The following is a 16,739-nucleotide window of genomic DNA, read 5'->3' as shown; positions in this document are numbered from 1 at the left end:
CCTTCCCCATTCATCACTAATTAAGAAAATGCCTACAGTGGGATCCTATGGGGGCATTTTCTCAATTGAGGTTCCTTTCAGGTGACTGTAGCTTGTGTCTAGTTGACAGGAAACAAGCCAGGGTGTACCACTGTCTGTTTCTTGTTCAGTCTATGCCAACCATCTCTTTTGACCCTGGAAGGACAACCTGGGCTCTGTTTGCTGATTCATGGAGACTCCAAACAGTAGAGTCTCTGGCTCTTCCAAGGAAGCCTACAACGTCAGCATGCCAACACAACAGAACTTCAAAGATTTCCCTTACCGACTCAACGAGGTAGGCAGTATGAATCAGTTGTTCATTGTCAGATGACGGGGAGCAGGAGTGCAGCAAAGGGAAGCTAATTATATCTGAGAAAAGGGTGGGAATCACTTTAAGTTCATGCGAATGCCAAGATGGCTCCTTAAAGGAAGCAACAGAAGCGAATGGTATAATTGAGTGGTAGAGCACTTGCCTAGCTTATGCTACACTCAGGATTTGACCCTCTAGCCTTACAAAACTATTTCTAAAATCAAAAAATTAGAGAAACTGTCAGGTTGGGACCCCAGCCTACTTACCAGGGAGATATCTTCAGTCCAACTTTGGTGGCCTACTAGACCTAGGTGTAACCCTCCTGTATCCAGACCTCTGTGGTCTTCTTATGTCACTACCTGAAACAAATAAGGACATAAATTAATGAGTTTGCTCACAAGGTCTTAAAGGTATGTCAATCTACAGCGTTCCATTTGATTATATTCTTACATGCTCCAAATCCTCTGACTTTTCACCGACAATAAGGCCAAGTCTAGGATCTATAACCTAAAAACCTGGCAGATGGCAATTTTTGAATCATAACCCCTCATTGTATTTGTTCTTAGTTTTTTTCTTTTTTTCTTCTTTTCGGAGCTGAGAACCGAACCCAGGGCCTTGCGCTTACTAGGCAAGTGCTCTACCACTGAGCTAAATCCCCAACCCCTTGTTCTTATTTTTAATGTCCCCATCATTGTCTGTGCCCATAGATGCATTAAGCTCTTCTGTTTTAATTCTTCACATTGGGAAGAAAATAGAGATATGGAAGTAGTAGTCGTTGTTGTCACCATCGTTGTTGTTGTTGTTATTGTTTCTTAGAAGTATATTTTTTTAATATTCCAAAGGATACTAGATAGCTTTGAAAAATATTGGGCAGAGCAGTGGCAGAGACCAATGTTTGTTTATAATGACCACCAACTAAAACATTCTCAGGGTTGAACTCAGACAGAGCTTAGACAGAAGGGAAACTGGGGAGGTGGGAGTACGAACACGCAGCTCCCTAGAAACACAGGTCATCTCAGCAGAGGAAGGCAAATGTAAACAGAAAAGCAGCTGTTGGTAATGTTAACACTCTGGGTAAGACCCTTCCCCTCACACAGCATTCACTTCGTGAAGGAGGAGGATGGATGAGGACTAGGGACAGGTTTTCATCATGGTCAACACAAAGCAAACCAAAGCAAATGTGTGTCGCTCTTGTCTGAGAGCGTCCTCATCACTGAGCTCTGTCTACTTCATTAGCCTCCTGTTGGACCAGTACACTAGTTGTAGTATGACCAAATGGATGGTGTATGGTTGGGTCTTTTTTCCTTCCAGTAGCCTTTTCCTCTTTGGCCACAACTTTTCCTGTGTTGAGGGATAGGTCAGTGAGAAAGAGGGAAGGCTGAGTCGAAGCACTCGTCCATCCACTGGAGCCTGCCCCACTCACTGTGTTTGACATAGCACTACGTATGGCCTCTACAACCTTCCCATGTGGTGCCAGCCATAAAAAGATGAGAGTTGGGTTTTGTCCCCAGAAAAGTTGTACAGAGATGCAAAGCCAGGTTAAGTACAGTGAAGTGCTAAAATGGAGATCTTTGCAAGACATGAAGGGATTATGGCAGAGGAATTGCAGGAGCATTCTCTGCTTCATTGTAGCAGGCACCGTAGAGATGATAAAGGTTTGAGAGGAGACTCCTTAGCCCCTAAATCCACAGAGCCCTGGGCCCTGAGGACACTTCAGTTATTCAGAAATCTGGAAGTCATAATCTTAGTGTCCAGAAGGGGGAAGATGGCAAGCTGGTAGCTAATCATTCTAGAAAACAAACAAACAAACAAACAAACAAAAAAGAAAGAAAAAGAAAACAAACAGATGACATTTAATGTCTTTATGAAGTCTTTCTGCATAGTTCAGAAAGACACAAGAAGCTACTTGCCCTCTAACTTCATTTTTGCTGTACAGTCTTCTTAGTCATGAACTGCTAGCTTTATTTTTAAGTTCAAATTCTACTGAAGATAAACCGAACTACATACAAAACAGCCAAGCTGCTGGTCGTTCTCACACCAGGGGAAGTAGCAGTCATAGCACACTCAGAACATTCCACAGTACGGAGCAGCACAGACATAAAAAACAACCGAACACAATTTGGTCCTGACACTTCAAAAGAGTTCCAGGCACAAAAGATAACTATCAGTGCATGCTTCTCAGGTGATAAAATTAGAAGTGTGTGTGTGTGTGTGTGTGTGTGTGTGTGTGTGTGTGTGTGTGTGTGTGTGTGTGTGTTTGTGTGTGGTGGGGATCAGTTCTCTGTGGTTAGTTTGTTTTCCTTGTGTGTGTGTGTGTGTGTGTGTGTGTGTGTGAGTGTGTGTGTGGTGGGGATCAGTTCTCTGTGGTTAGTTTGTTTTCCTTGTTTCTAGAATGACTAGATGTATATCATTATAGGAAGTCGATTGAAACTCTTCAGGAGGTATGATTTTCTTTCTGTTCATGGAGGAGAATCCCGGACAAAGGATGCAAAGATAGATGGCTGATGCCATATTTACTTGGTCAGGAAAGCTAGATGTTTTTCTCTGACGGGTGGTTATGAGGAATTGGAGGCTAAGTGAGAGGTTATTTAATGCCAGAACACACAGCCACCAAAGGCGGTGTAATCATAGCATCCTATTCTGCCATCCCCTCCTTTGCCAAAGCCTTCCTCTTCTGAACCTTGGACTGCCTGCATCTATCTCTGGAGATTTCCCCCTCCTTTTTCTCCCTCAGAAGTTTTAGAAACAAAAGACACTTTTTGAAGAAGAAAAAGCCCCAGTTGTGAGCTGTAATGTCTGATTCCTTTCGCTCTACCCTGTTTCCAGGATCCCTGTGTTTTGCCCTCTGGTAGGCTGGGGGTTGACAGAGAGATCTGTGAGTGGAGATGTCAATTTACAAACCATCCTACTGGGTGCCTAATAAAATGCAAATCGAGACATGGGGAGAAGAGAAGGCCTCTGTCCTTCCTTTTACAAATAAAATGTTCCTGAGCCACTTGTGGAGATCAGGAGCCTCATGCTGGGGCTGCATCTGCTCTTTCTGTCAGCTCCCTAAAGAACTCTGCTTCTCCTTTTTGCAAGCCTGCAAGCTGTTCTTGGAGAGTACAAAAAGAAACCTGCTTCAAGGGAGAAAAAAAAAGTTTCCCTGACAAGTGAGAAGAGATTCAAAATCTTCTGAAAATAAAAAAAATAGAGTTCAAAATTTGTGATGGCCAAACCCAAAAGCGTGTGCTCAATAAAAGAAACTCCTTTCAGTAATGAAGAGGAAGAGAGAGGAAGAGAGGAGTGCATAGACACGGGACCAAGGTGTGTGTGTGTGTGTGTGTGTGTGTGTGTGTGTGTGTGTGTGTGTGTGTGTGAAGTTACCATGCTGGAGACAGTGGAGGGATTGCATGTTCCACATAAAATAACAGGCAGACTTTGCATGAGCCAATTGTTGAGCTGGTGAAATACCATGTCAACATGCTAGATGTTGGAAGTCAATGGTAGATTTAATGGTAAGCTTAAAACAGAAGAGTAAGTTTCAACGAAATAGTGTCTTTGAACTGTTCCTTTTACTTCCAGATGGAAAGAATATTGGGCGTACCAGAGACAACTGAGCTTGCTTTGCAAAGGAGAAGTCCTTGCAAAAGAACAAAGACCAACCTCTTTCCCACCCACCTCCAAGACCCCCTGCCTCTCCCTGCACAAGGGTGATCGAGAAGACACCTGGTACTGCTCAACTTAAACCACTCTCAAATCCCATCTTAGCTCTTTCTCCAGGAAGCCAGGACAGAATCATGGCAAGTTCACAGATGAGAAAAGTCAACGACAGGTACGTGATGGGGAAGGGTCCTGTGTATCCCTCCTAGTGGTCTCTAACTGGGACATGTCAGAATTCCAAAAGCATCATTTCACACATGGTGTTTTAACACTGGGCAGATACCTACCTGGGATAATGGGAGAGAGGAGGAGAGAAATGTGCCTTTGAAAGATACGTACACAGGTCATTTCTTGACTATGATGTGATTAATACTGATAAAGCCAGCTGTTGTTCCTAGTGTTAGCGTTTCCTCTAGGCTCTGACCAACAGTTACTTAGCAAGAGCCAGACTTGAGCCCAGCTTGCTGTAAAAGGACTTTGTGGCCTCTCTCCCCCACCATCCCTCTCTCTCCCTGTCCTGTCTCTATGTGTGACCTCCCCTCCCCTCACACTCCCTATCCCCTGTGTTCCTGACCCACCTCTTCCCTTCTTTCTCTCTCCTCTCTCTTTCTGTCCTTCTCTGTCCCCTTTCTTTTTCTGCCTCTACTCCTTTCCCCACAACCCCTTCCCATGTCCCAAATAAATTTCATTTTATACTAGATCCTTCATATGGATGATACCTGGGGTTGGGGACAGGCCTCAGCAGGGGCCTATTAAGCCACCCCTTCCCACCGCATCACTCTAAGGTCCTTTTGTCTCTAGCCACAGTTAAATTCCATTACGATTGTCTTTCCATTCATTGGTTTATCTCTTTTCAGTTTTCTCCTGTGTCATGGACTTGGACATTTCAATTTATTTTCCAAGTCCAGAGCACTTTCTGTAACCTGACTAAAATCTCCTCAAATACTATGAGGGGGTTGGAGAGAGGGTTGGGACAAGAAGGCTCAGCCATCCCTTATATGGATGGAAAATCAAGAAACTGGGCCTGCTTGCTAGCTAAGGAAGATGTGAAGGAAAGACAGCGGGTCCTATTTCCAAATTCCTAGGGGTGGGTCAAAGGGAGAGAATGTAGAAAGGATGCATTTGCTCGTCCATTTACTCCCATGGATGTGTACACTTCTAAAAATAAGTTTCTTCATTGATCTTCACAGTAATATGCTCTTTGAACAAAGCATATTATGCACTCCAAAGCCTTCTGCCCTTCTATTTTCCTTTCATCAAATTTCCTGTTGCTATTTACCATGCACGGCTCATTCACTTTGGTCCTCACTGAATGACTATAACATAATTTATTCATTCTTCCTACTAGTGAACATGTCATGTTTGGGATTCTTTTTTTTTTTTGGAAACTTTTTATTTTCTATTTAATTTTGTCTGTGTGAGTGTGTCTGGGTCTGGGTGCATGCACATATGGGTGCAGGTGTTCGTGTACTCCAGAAGAGGTCTCCATTTCTGATGGAGGTGGAGTTACAGTGCTGTGACATCCATCATAGGTAGAGACAAAGTCCTCTGCAGAAGCAATGTATAAACCAGCTGATGAGACACATCTCCAGCTCCTTGCTTCTGGTTATGTTTGTCTTTTAATATTACAGATATCGATGCTTTGTGTACTCTTTCACGTGTGCAAGGATTCACCGAGATTGCTACTTATGATTTACATGGTTGATGTGATGATTATTTTATGTACCAGCTTGATTCAGACCTTCATCCCTTCTGTGTCTTGACCCAGAAGTCTTTTAAGCTAGAACTTACTCCATTGACTCTTCTGGACCCACATTGGTCATTTGGGTAAACTTTGTAAAACATCTGCTGAGTACAGGAACCATGTGTGCCACTGAGGAAACTCAGTAGGATCGAGCTTCTGGCTCTAATGGGGACCACATGGACGCAAGAATCTTTCTTAGCAGTATAGCCCACAATATTAAGGAATCAGAAACAAGGGCCTGGCAAGATGACTGCTTTTTGTAGTACCTTTCCTAACATGAGTATTTCCTGTTCATGCTTTTCAAATGCACCAGCCTTTGTTTAGTGACTTCAACCCCAAGTAACAGATAATCTTATATGTCTCCATTTCTTCCTATCCAAATCCACTTTCCATAGACAACATAAGTGGCTTCCAAAATAACAAAAACCTTTCCCCTCACATAGATCAAAGATCCCTGGGAAGCCACAAGAAAGTCTAAAGAAGACACTCAGGGAAGACTGGCTGATTGGTGTGGGGGAAGTTGGATGAATTATATTTCATATTTTCGCCTTAATAAATGGACACACTTCTGACTCGTGGTGTCTCTGAGGGGAAAACAATCAATGCTCTGTGCAAGTAAAATGAGGTGATTGTCATTGTACCTGCAAGAATATGATAGCATCGATTGATCACCCGCATGCTTGTTAGCCACTTTGTGGATTCCCTGTGGTCACAGATCTCAGTTGATTGTCCCCATCTCTGGTCTGCAACCCTCTGCTTTACGGCAACATTGGTGGGTATCCAGGGAAGGCTGACTAGTCTATGCTGGAGTAAAATGTAATTGGGAAGATAAATCTGTGGCATAACTACCACACAGCAGTTATTCAATACCAAATGGCAAGAACATTACCATTGACCGTTCCAGCTGTGGGTAGCCCTGCCTGTACACCTTCTGAAACAAATAGTCACCATTTTCTTATAAGAACTAATATGTTGAAAGGCTATGTAATTTTCCTTAAAAGAAACACAACGTGACTTAAAGCATTCTATATGATCCAACAATTTCTCATGGTGAAATTAAAACTTGCATTGTCATAAAGATCTGCGTACAATTTTACAGTGTCATCATTCTCAGTAGCCCCAGTCAAAACTTAAGTTTCCAGTAATTGGTCAGTAGATATGCCAGTTCCTGCTTACCTCTATAATAGAATCACTACTTGGCAATGAAAAGAAACCAAACACTGACAATTAGCTCAGCAAAATAACATTAAAATACAGTGTCAAAGAAGCCAGACACAAAGACTTCCCAGTATACGATGTCATTTGTAGCTACTCTGGAAAATTAAAAAATATAAAGACAGAAAAGAAATCAGGAGATGTCCAGGGGAGGAGTTGAGGAGATATTAAGCACAAAGAAGCAAGAAGGTGGGTTGTAAGTTAATGAGTGAGACTTGGATATATGTCTAAGAAACTATAGCTACCTGTGCCAAACTCCACTCAGTGCAAAAGACTGGAAGTTCAGTAAGTGGTGCAGAAAAACCTGGTATTCGCATATAGAAGAATGGAACTTAACTCTTACCCTATAGACAAATCAAGTCCAAATGGATTGAGGAATTCAGTATAAGATCTAAAACTACAAAAAATGCTAAAGGAGAAAGTACAGGGTATACTGCAATATATAGACACTGGTAAGAGGTAAAAATTTCTGAATAGGACTCGGAAAATAGGTCAAGAAGTGACAAATAGGAGATTATAAAAGTAAGGAATGTTTGTATAGCAAAGGAATTGATCAACCAAGTAAAGAGGCAAATAGAAAAAAAAGTGTGGCCAGCTATATATCTGACAGTTAATATCTAGAAAATACAAATAATTAAAAACTGAACACTAAAATAATGACTCACTCAAAATGGACTATAAAACTGAACTGAGTTCTCAAAAGAAGAAATGTAAATTATTAATAAATATATCATGGATTATTCTTTCTTAGCCAACATGGAAATGCAAATAAAGACCACTTTGCCACTCCATTTCACCCTACAAAGAATGTTGTGAAAGCATGAGCTGTCAGATGAGAGGAAAAGAGAGATCTCATTCACTGTTAGTGCGAGTGTGCCCTACTGCACGCTGAATATGGAATCAGTCTGGAGATTTCACATAAAGCTGAAAATAGAAATGCTCTATGTGGTCATAGCCATTCCACTCTTAGCCAGAACTCAAAGGACTCTGTGTCCTATGGTGAAGAAAGTCATCCAATCATGTTCGTCACTGTTGTGTTTACAGTAACGACGAAATTAGATAAAAGGAATTTTATTCAGCTGTAAAAAAATATAAAATCTTCTGGAACTATTATACCAAAAGAGGCAATCCAGGCCCAGAAAGGGAAACACTGTGCCTTCTATCACTTCTTGAATGAGGATTCTAGCTTCAAATTTTAAATTGTCTTTATTTAAGCCATAGTGAATGTCTCTTGGTTGGTGCGAGAGTAGTGGTGTTTACAACTAATTGATCAGTGAATGTCTCTTTTAGCTTGCGTCCCGTTGCTCTGATGAACTCCAGGACGAATAGCAGTCTAGGGAGGAAAGAGTTGATTTCATCTCACTGGTTACAGTCATTCCTAGAGAGAGGCCAGAGTAGGAACACGAGACAGGAGCTCAAGCAGAAACCATGGAAGAAGGTACTGTTGAGCAAAGATGTTCGTTGCTGTGGCAACTGGTTTTGAGTCCCTAATGTGGATGAGATCTGTCCATCTATTCAGAAGAAACTTGCTAGCATAATGTGGAAATTACTGTGGGAAGTAAATAGTTTGTGATCGCCCGCCATGTTAGTGCCTTATTATATGGCTGGGGAAATCATTAAGAGTGAAGGTAAGAAGTAAGTATAAAGCTTGCCCTACGTCTGGGTCAATCTGGGAAATCAGACAAGGAGCTTGGCTGAGTCATCAACGGAAAAGGCAGTTAATAACCATGTCAAACCAAAGTTCCTTGGGAAAGTTTTGACAAAATGTTCTGCTCGTACATCTCTAGAAGGCTTTAAAGCATAAATAACATGTTAGCAGAGGTGTGAATCATAGAGAGGTGTAGGTGACTCCCACTTCATGCCCTGTTAACACGAAGGAAGACAATCACACGAGGTAAATACAATTACAGTCACTTCCTTGATAGGGCACCAAAGCTTGCGTGTAGGAGAGGTCTAGGAAGAGTGACCAGTAGTCTCAAGTTGAATTGCCTATATTGGTTTTCTGGAGTTATTCTTGAACTCTGGATGTGGGTCCAAGCATACTTTTATCCATGATAACTCTCCAAAACACCATTGCCAACACACAGCAGGGAAGGGAAATGAAGATAGCATTTTGGATGAAAAGATTAAGAAGAGACAATTACTGAGCTGAAGAGAAAGCTCAATGATAGATTGTTCTTGCAAATGATCTGAGTTTGGTTCCCAAAACCCGGGTGGGTTGACTCATAGATGGCTATAATCCTAGCTGTAGTAGGTGGCTTTTTCTAAACTTTGTAGGCACCTGAACTTGTACATGCTCATTATTAAACATATGCACATACATGTGTATAATTAATTATTTTTAAAAATAATATTTTAAAATTTTTTAAGGAAATGGTCAATTATACCCTGACAACCATACTCTGTCATTTCTCTACATGAGAAAGTACACTGGGGTAGTATGCTAGGGAACACACTTTGCATACTACAATTGAAGCGTTATACCTAAGAGTAAATGAAAGAGGTAGTTGTGATTGGTGAAATGGGACCTTGTAGATTTCAGGGACTAATTATTCAGTGCACTACATTTTCAATGTCCTTGAGAGTCTGGGAAGTTCACACAGAAGGATTGTGGATTATGGAAAACTAGATACGGACATGCACTTACCCATGCTGTTGTTACCCAAGCATTGATCTTTGGACACAATAATTAAAACAAGTGATGGGATCTTTTCATGCTTTTGTACATAACAGGAGTGAACATTTTCTTATTATATTATCTTCTTCATTACTGAGTCATAAGATAAAACAGTATTTGCCTGGAATGAATGACAAAGAACCTTGGGAGAATCTATCCACCCTCTGTGAGAAGGTTTTGTTATATAGTACTTACCTCTGGATATCTTATAGATATTGTAAAACATCTGAAAGCATAATAAAAACAGCAGTTACAGTTTGAGCAAAGGTACTCTGTATGAATGGAAGGGGAGGGTCATAAGGTTGTTGGGTAAAAACCTCAGTACTAGCAGTGGGATGCTTTTCCATAAGATGTTGGCTAAGATGGCCGTGTAGGACATTTCTCTATACGCTGCAGGCTATTTTTACTGCCTTTGGTTGCAAAATTTAACTGTAAGCCTCTATTTCTACATACTATACATGTCCTAGTTCTAGGACATGAAGAAATTAAGCTGGGTCTGAGCTGACGCTTCCTTCCCACTGAATAGCATTCATAGTGCCAGATGTGGTCTGCTGGCTGCTATGGGAGAATTGTTACTAACAATCCTGCTTAGCTATGGAACTTACATGTTATACCATCAATAAGCTGATCAAATTATGCTCACTCGGGCAATGATGGTGCAACTGTCACAGGTACGTCCAACTATTTTCCCATTTGATTTGAGCCCTGCGCCACAAGAAGGAACCCATGTTTGGTGCTGTACATATGAGCAGAAGCCTATGACTAGGGAAAGCATGAACTCCAGTGGGGGAGGCTACTGCTATTGCTTTGTTGAATATGATATGCGTATTCTAAACATTTGCACAGATAGATTATTGTTGCTATTGCCCATAGTGGAGAGAACTTTGCAGTGGTTGGTGGTTACCACAGAGATTTATTACTGTTTAAACCGTTGAAGATGAGTGTCATGTTGTGGTCTGTAGTGCGGTGACAGGAGAAAAGGTCAATGTTAGGCTCTAATGGGAGAAAGAAGCAATACATCCACGCTTTGTCCTATAAGGCTCAGGAAATATCATCTCAGACTAATTGGAAGGAATATGAGAACTGGATGGCAGTGTAGAGTGCACTGTAGCCGATTCCTCTGGATTGTACATGAGCATCGTCACATTGAATCAGAACAACTATGATTCCCGTCACAAGGCCCTTATAAGATTAGACCCATTGACACTTTTCATGGAAGAAGAGCAAAGGGTCTCATAACTTCATGAGCTCATAATTTTGTGAGCTTTCTGCAAGATACTCACATGGTTTTCCCGTCACCAAGATCACGCAAGTGATAAACAGTTGACAACAATTGGACTCCCAGGAAGTGTAGCTGCCCATGAAACTCCCAGGGAACTTTTTGGAAGTGTAGTTTTTTTTTGTTCATTTAATTAGTCCGAGTGTTGTTTGTTTATTTGGTTTTTCTGTGAGTTTCTATCTCACGGATGAGGTACTTTAGTGGTACAGCTTGTGAGAATTACCCAGGTGACTTCCTAGTATTACCTCTGGCTTTGATTCACCCAATGGCCCTGTTTGGAACCTCAGTTAACTCAGCGATTCGTCAAGTTGGCCTTGGACAGACGTCTTTCTTTGATCTACTCAGTGTTCTCTCTCCATGGGGTGAATACACAGTTATTTATGTCTTCCCAGTATAAGTCTTATGACACATACATAAGTTAAACTTCAATTAAACCATACTGCAAACAGCTTTAACACTCCATAATTCTCTCTTGGTCCACAGAGCCCCTGTACGATAGCCCAGAAAGCAAAATCTTCCTCTCCGATGCACTGACAAATTCTATTTAGAGTCAGAGCAAAATCCAGGCTGTCACCTCCAATTTCCAGTTGAGCGGTTGTGGGTTTTCAAGCTACTGACGAAGGCTTATTGTTAAGCTTTCAGAAAGAGTAATCTAGATACAGCTTCGGTTTTAATGCTCTTTTATTTTAGTAACTTGAAAAATAATAAATTCAGGATTTTTTTCACTTGCATCAGGCATCGGGCTTGATAAAGTAGCTGAAATTAGCAGAAGAATCGCACACCTGTGCCACATTTTCATATCAACCACCTTAAAGACCCTGAGTCAGGCAAGAATTCATATCCAAGATGATCTCTCCTTTCATCATGCTCATTGCTATGAAACAAACACACTGCATTGGAGGAAACAAAAATAAAAATAAAATCAAAGATGCTGCATTTATGGGGTTTTGCTTACATCTGATTATGCAGCAACTCTCAGGAGACAAATCTATGTCAAATTAGCAATGAATATGCATTAGAGCCCATCATAATACTGCCCCCTATGTCTAGTCCGTGAAAGGACAGGTCATTTTAGACATCCAGTAAAATGCTGCAAATTCTGTGCACCAGAGAACTTTGTGGATAAAATTAGATTCAGAGTTAGGAACATTGGTGACCTGACAGAAGTTGTGGCGAACAAAGCACACTGCATAAAAATGAAGAAAGCTCTGAGGTGATATCCTTTACCTTTAAGAGGAAAAACTGACATCAGTAGAACTCTATGTAGCACAAAGCATGCGGTATCCTCTAATTCTTTGTCAATCAATGCCATCTAAAGTAATGTCATCTTGGTATGGACCATGGTACCAGATAGAAAGCTTGGTTAGGTCAAGTAGATTCAGAAACCCCAGTAGTTCTCATAACTGAGAACAGTAGGCATTTAAATCTACTTCTGACCAGGTTCCTGTCCTGAAACATGGGACCATGATACGCCATGGAGAGGACTGTAACAATCCTCACATAGGGTAACCCCTGAAGCCCCTCCTCGTGTAGATGAGGCATTGCTAACATCTCAGATCAAGCCAATAGAAAGCAGATGCCTTTAGACCCCACCCACCCCAAAATGTGTATAAGACCCTATTTCACCAAAGATGGTCTGAGAATGTCTGTCTCATAGAGCTCTAACACCTTGGGGAAGGGAATGCTCTCCCAAAGCTTTTGTTGCTGGAAACTGCTAGAGCCTTCTACAATCACCTCCCACTCAGTGGCCCCAGCCGTGGCTCCTAGCCACCGGCTGCATCCCACCACCTGCCCTTCCAGAGCAGTGGCAGCCACAGAAGAGCCTTGGCGGCCTACCTTGTTCAGGCTTTCCCTGCCCCTCAGAGAGTTGTAACTCTTCGGCCATTCCAGCTGGGACAGAGCTCCGCAGTTCTCTGTGGATAGCACTCAGTATACAGACCAGCAATGTGGAAGTCACAAAATATGGAAAAAAATTAGCAGTAGTTTTAAGTTCAAATAGAGGTAACTAATCTCTATGTGGGGAGAATAATGTGAATCCGTGGTTCAGCAGGAGAAAGTGTCCCAGGAGATGAGGTAAAGCTGAGAGGTAAGAGATAGGAAGATGCTCTGAGGAGGTGGTGAGGAAGATATGAATTCTAAGAGGAGAGTGTAGGGACAGCATAAGGTTAGAGATGCTTAATAAGGAACTCCATTTACTACGAAGGAGGGATTAAAAGTCAAAGATCAGGGGTTGGTAAGATGGCTCAGTAGTTAAGAGCATTGACTGTTCTAGAGATCCCGAGTCCAATTCCCAGCAACCATATGGTGGCTCACAACCATTTATAAGGGGATCTGATGTCCTCTTCTGGTCTGCAGATGTATATGCAGCAAAGCACTAATACATTAAATAAGTGAATTTAAAAAAAGAAAGTCAAGAATCAGAGCCAGACATTCTTGGACTCAATCTCGCCACTGAACCGCTTGAGCGTCAGACTGGCTTCCCGTGTCACTGACACTTATATGGCAGGTTTTCTTTCCATATAACAAACCCTGATTTTGTTTGCTTTATATTTGAGAATGTGAACTATTCTTCATTTAAAACAGAGTTTTCCAAACTCTGGTTCACAAGCCTTTGGGGGTAGCCAAAATCCATTCAGGATGCATGCAGGAAATTAAATATTTCATATAAATGCTAAGACATTGTTGTTTGTCTTTTTGATTGTGAGGCAAGACTCTGCTGTGGACAAAAATGCTTGTGTTTTACAATGACGAAGGAAGCATATTAAATTGCATCAGGAGTCAAATCAACTACATCAACATATACTGAAAAAAAGTGGCAAACACCGTTAATAATAAATTATTTCTAGTCAGTCTTCAGCCTTGGACACACATCTTTTAAATGTTTTATGTAATAAAATAAGAGGTACACATGAAGCCCTTGAAGATGCACTAAAGAACCCTGGTTCTCTCAAGGGAAGAACTGTGCATGTGTTTGAGTTATGAGCTAAACTAGCCACTTTTACCAGGAAGCATCCTTCTCAAGCAAAAATAAAAATAAAAAAAAATAAAAACAAATGAATAAATAAAAGAAAAAATAAAAGAAAAATTGGCTGACTAGTCATGGTTGTTCAGATTAAGGTGTCTGGCAGGCAGTATGAATCTCTACTCAAACACAGTATTTGCTACCTATTATAGAATATAAGCTCTCAAGTGAAACTAGGAATGAGGAAAAACCTGGTCTCTACTAAGGGCTTGATGTCTTCTCAATATGTAATGACTTCAGTGGTGAGAACAAGGCTGGTACTGATAAATATGTTATTCAATTTTTTATATTTATTTATTTATTGTAAGTGGAGCTACACAATCTGAAAACTGTAAGAGTCTGATGAAAAATATTTTGAGGTATCATTATTATGTTATTTCTTTCTGGCCTCATACTTTATTATTACATGGAATACCACTCTTTCTCTGCACACTTAAATGTTTGCATGTGCGCGCGCGCGCGCGCGCACACACACACACACACACACACACACACACACACACACACACACACAGAGTCAGAATGCTTACCAGCCCAATGAACATGGTTCTTAAATCATTAAATGGAAATATAATATTTTGAAGTTCTTTGCAACTCAGTAAACTGACTACTATCAAATGACAAGTGACTGATATCATAAAATCAAGATTCGACCAAATGATAAAAGACTCAAGTGAAGGCTAATAGAACAAAATAGGAACGTGTTTATTTCAGATTCTACATTAAAATGAATTTTTCAAAATTTACCACATGGTGAGTATGTGTGGGCGTAGTACCCAAAAGGATTCACAAATATTTGGGAGAAAGCCTTTAAATACACTGAAGCTGAGCTCTCTTCTTGTACTTGAATAAAATCAACACACATCCATAGTTTGAATACAAAAGCAAATTTGAGCCTACAGGCTTCATTTAACAAATCAGAGATTGAATAACGTCAGAAAAACATTGGACACATTCATGCTAAGTCTGTTGGTTTGAAAGAATATTATCTATAATAAATAATGTTAACATATTTTTGTTATGATTAATGAACTAATATATAAATAATTTATTTTTGACAGTTTCTTGTGTGTATATAGTTCATCTTCTCAAACCCAACCACCTACCCTCTCCTATCTCCCTCCTTGCTACCAAAACTCTCTGCCCTGGTTAGCTTTAATTATAAATTTGAGAGGATCAGATTAGCCTGTAGGTATGTCAATAGAGAATTGGCCTCATTGTTAGTTGATGTATGAGGGCCCAGCCCACCATGGATAGAGTACTATCACTTGGATGGTGACCTTGGATGTCTAAGAATGCTAGCTAAGCATGAGTCAGCAAGCAACATTTTTCTATGGCTTCTGCTTTAAGTTCCTACTTGAGTTACTGCCTGTATTTTCTCAATGCTGGACAATAATTTGAAAGCTACAGTAAACTCTTTTCTCACCTAAATTACTCTTGGTTTCAGTGGGACAAAGTGAAAACCAGCGCACACTCTCTCCTTCCAACAAGTTCCCTCTCACTCACATGTCTTTCCTATGATTTTCGGTTTGTGGTGACCAACAATGTTTAACCCGGGCCACATGATAGGATGGAAACACAGCCACTAACGCATGGACAACTCACCACTATGGACAATGGCTCCCACTCCACAAGCAGCCACTAACTGCCAATAGCACTATAGGGAGAGATCAGTACCCATAATCCCCTAAGGGATCCATCATGGGTGATGGGTCCAGTCTTTGCCAATTCTGTGCAGCCACTGAAGTTGTTGAGTTCATGAATAAAACAGCCATGTCACAACCAGAATAATAGCATTTCATTGTCATCAGCCCTATTGTCTAGATGTAACATTATTTCCACCTCCTTTTCTGTACTGTTTCCTGAGCCTTGAGTGGGGAATTGTGGATTGGTCCTTTGAGGGATGATCACTTAGCAGTTGCTTACTGTTAGTACTGAGACTGTGTACCAATCTTTGCATTAACCATTATTATCTGAAAAAAATGAAGGTCCTCTGGCCAAGACTGAGGGTACAATTACTCTAAACACAAATATTTAGGGGGAAGATTGATAATTGTCCATTGACAAAACAAATGCAGTAGGTTCATGCCTAGGGCTTATGACCAACCCAGCCACAGGCCTTTGTCCATGTCCTCCGTGTCAGACACAAATTTCTTCTTGTATGGTAGGTCCCCAGATCTAATTAGAAATAAGTTAGCTTTTGTGTAGGGAAAAGTAAGAATCTAGCTGCATTCTTCTGCATAAAGGTGTCAAGTTTGTCTAGTGCCATTTGTTGAAGGCACCTTCTTTTTTCAATGTGTTCATCTGGTCACTTTGTTAAGCATGAAATGGCTGTAGGAGTATGGGGTTTTCCCTGGGTTTACGAATCTATTCCATTGATCAGTGTGTCTGGATTTATGTCAAAACGATAACATCATTTTGTTTTGTTTTGTTCTTTACTATGGATTTAAAACGTCACTGTAACCCAGGACTGGCGATATCTCCCTCAATGTTTTTATTGTTCAGGATTACTTTGCCTACTCTGAGTCTTTTTTGAAGATAAATACAGAGAGAAGTTGGTTCCGTCTTATGCATGAAAAAATTTGGTGGGTGAAGACTAAGTGGGGAGCGGGTGTGGCGGCAGTCCCAAGATGGCTCCCGGGACTGCAGCTAAGTCTCATGACTAGCACCTGACTTCCTCACATACCTGAAACTAGCCACGTCCATCGTGAGAGCTGCGCAGGCGCACCATGACGCAAGATCAGGCCATGTGACGTGGACCTATGAACTGAGATTACGCAGTCTGGACGGAGGAGGTGGAGTTGAGGATATAAGGGAATATGCTGGGGGCTG

The 16,739-nt window shown here is 41.1% G+C and overlaps 1 long non-coding RNA gene across 1 annotated transcript in view; it reads right to left on the bottom strand.

The window, feature by feature from the left end:
- Positions 1–591: 591 nt before the first annotated feature.
- Positions 592–16,739, bottom strand: part of LOC102549475 (uncharacterized) — an 80,527-nt gene continuing 64,379 nt past the window's right edge. The window contains exon 6 of the long non-coding RNA XR_361697.5: positions 592–687. This is a non-coding gene — a long non-coding RNA (uncharacterized LOC102549475). The remainder of the gene's footprint in view (positions 688–16,739) is intronic.

Source organism: Rattus norvegicus, chromosome 19 (assembly GCF_036323735.1).
Source record: "Rattus norvegicus strain BN/NHsdMcwi chromosome 19, GRCr8, whole genome shotgun sequence".
Lineage (NCBI taxonomy): Eukaryota > Metazoa > Chordata > Mammalia > Rodentia > Muridae > Rattus > Rattus norvegicus.
Note: the sequence above shows the minus strand (reverse complement) of the source record. Positions and strands in the feature narration are given on the sequence as shown.